Raw genomic sequence first — 3,074 nt, 5'->3', positions numbered from 1 at the left:
CTGTACTCAGGTCTCATGCTGTTTTACTGTCTCTGAAGCTCTAGATGTAGAAGCTCTATCTCTTTTATCCTGTAGTTGGGTCTCATGCTGTTGTACTGTCTCTGAAGCTCTGACTGTAGTAGCTATCTCGCGCAGTGTGGCAAGTCTTCTATTCCTGTCCTCAGGATTTTCTTGTCTACGGTGTTGTTTAATTTTTTTGCCTTTGATTGAACCCAGCCAATTGCCTTACGTTTTCTCGAAGTGCATTATTACAGGCCAGAAATTTGTAAAAGAGTAAATACTGTAAAACAGTATGTAAAAATATAACCAAAAGGCACACTGTCACTGAGCAATACATACACCCATACATACATACATACATACATGCAAATATATCTGTGACATATACTACAGTGCTGTACAAAGATCAGCGGTGCACTCACATGAATCTGAGTCATATGTCTAGCAAGTTTGGTTGAAATGTGTTGATGCGTTTCCTAGTGATGACATACACACATACATACATGCATACATCCAATATAGCACAGCGCTGTAAACAATGACTGGTGCACTCATAAAAAGGACATTGTGGAATTGGAGAGATTGCAGAGAAAGGCAACTAAACTAATTAAAAGAAATGGATGAGCTCAGCTATGAGGAGAGATTAGCTGAACTGAATTTATATTCTCTTGGGAAGAGATGTATAGGAGGGATATGATCACCCTGTATAAATATACAAATGGTCAATATAGAAATCTCTTTTCCCAATTATTCACTTTGAGATCATTACAAAGAACAGGAGGGCACTCTTTGGGTCTGGAGGAAAAGAAGTTTAGGCTCCGGATAAGGAAGGGATTCTTCACTGTAAGGTCTGTGAAAATATGGAATCAGCTCCCCCAGGAAGTAGTTTCAGCAACTACTATAGATTGCTTTAAGTTGGATGTTTTTCTAGAAGCACAGAATATAACTATGTAATAAGGATTTAAAGTAAAGATAACAGTGACTGTTGATCCAGGGAACATATGATTGCCTCATAGAATCAGGAAGGATTTTTTTTCGCCTGTTGGAGCAAATTGTACCCGGGATTTTATTTCGGGTGCAAGATCGATAGCTCCCGGAGTACGGTTTTATATCTGGGATATGTTTATTTACCTAGGGGGTGAACTTGATGGACTTATGTCTTTTTTCAACCTGACTTACTATGTCACTATAATGATAATATTACAGTCACTACAGCACTACAAATGCCAGAGCTAGTGGTCATGCACTTTGGCCATGGCTTAGGTTGCTTAGGTCTTGGGCCTGGAATTCAGCTGCTCTGGCACACACTTACACACATCTGAGTAACCTCTTCCCCTGCCTTTGGGCATGGCAATTGGCTACATTTAATACAACATCATTGGAGGAAAGCGAGAGAATCACATGCTCCCCATACATGGAAATTTTGCATTTTTAATTGCTCCAGTAGACAATCAAAGTTTTCTGGTCCTATACTTTGTAAACTTTTTGGGCCCCCATCCCATTACCATGTATAAAAGTCTGATCACTGCAAAATTTAAGCTTAGATCAGGACCTGGTACAATGTATCCATTGCCCCTAATCATTGCTTACTAATATAGGACTGTTATTATCCAATATTAGACCCAAATAGCTTCTGTGTTTTAAAATCCTAATTTTTAATATTATTATTATTATTATTAATAATAATAATAATAATAATAATATTAATAATATTAAACAGTATTTATATAGCGCCAACATATTATGCAGTGCTGTACATTAAATAGGGGTTGCAAATGATAGACAGATACAGACAGTGACACAAAAGGAGGAGAGGACCCTCCTCCGAAGAGCTTACAATTTAAGAGGTACGGGAAACAGCACACACTAGGAAGGGGGATGATGAGCTAAACCAATATTTGCAACACGTTTTAACACATCTAGTTAATATGTCATTTCTTTTTGGTAGGTAATGCAAGGAGTAGAGCTCCCAGCAATGTGACATAACAGGTTTTGCTTAGCAAGCACTGTAGCCGACTCTGCATAGTTTTGTTCTTCATATCCTCTTCAGAAATGCAAAGTGATTACATTTTCAAGAGCTGATTTCAAATTAAGTGTTTTATAAATAATAATGGCTTTTCCTTTGTAATCACTAAGTCTCACATTCCAGTAGAAATCTTGGCTTTGTTTACAATCTTTGATGTCACACCTTATATTCTACTTATCACAATCAGCTTCTTATGTAAAACTATAAGCTCAGTAAGTACACATTATGAACATTTAACTTGAAGAACCAAGATTAAAAACATTTGCCAAATAATAGGAAATTATTTCATGAAATCTGATCCAGATTTGCAGGATCATTCAGGTTCATCCATGATACCATGATTGTCTTTTCCAGACTCGGAGAACTTTCATAAATCAGGCCCACTGATTGAACCACATCACTCCATGATTGCACTCCTAAAACAATGCTATTCAGTTCTATGAATATAGGAGGTGAGCAGGAGGCACCCTATGTGTCCTCCCACATCAAGGGACTGCCAAATTTTTGCCTAAGCCGATCATGAACGTTTGTCTCGGGTGACCGCTATCTAGCTTGTGTATGTGGCTTAAAACTTTGCTGCAGTTGCATGGCAGAAGCAGACAGATAACTTGTATTTGTTGGTGTTAGTGTGACATAAATCAGCTGTCTATTGTATTGGGCATAGGGTTACAAAAATCAGCTTGTTCCTGTTGCTGTTCAGAAAGAGTTCAGTTTACCATATACATCAAACTGAAACACTTATCAAAGTAAGGTAGTGATGGAAAGCTTTTTTTTCATGCGATCATGTAATGGACTCATTTGATTCATTGATTGTATTCTATATACTTGTTAACTATTTATAAGACCATAGAATAATAAAAATAAATAGGCTGAAAAAACTCTTCTTTTTTCCTCTTTCTTTTCATTTGAAGCCTTTTTTTTCATCTCAGACTTGCCAAAGACAAATATACTAGGGAGATACCAGCATAGGAATCTAGTATACCAAGCATTTCAAAAGCCAAATAATGACGCTATGGGTGCAATTGAATGGTACAGATCAAAGATTCAA

Source organism: Pyxicephalus adspersus, chromosome 8, assembly GCF_032062135.1.
Source record: "Pyxicephalus adspersus chromosome 8, UCB_Pads_2.0, whole genome shotgun sequence".
NCBI lineage: Eukaryota > Metazoa > Chordata > Amphibia > Anura > Pyxicephalidae > Pyxicephalus > Pyxicephalus adspersus.
This window is presented reverse-complemented; position numbering follows the sequence as displayed.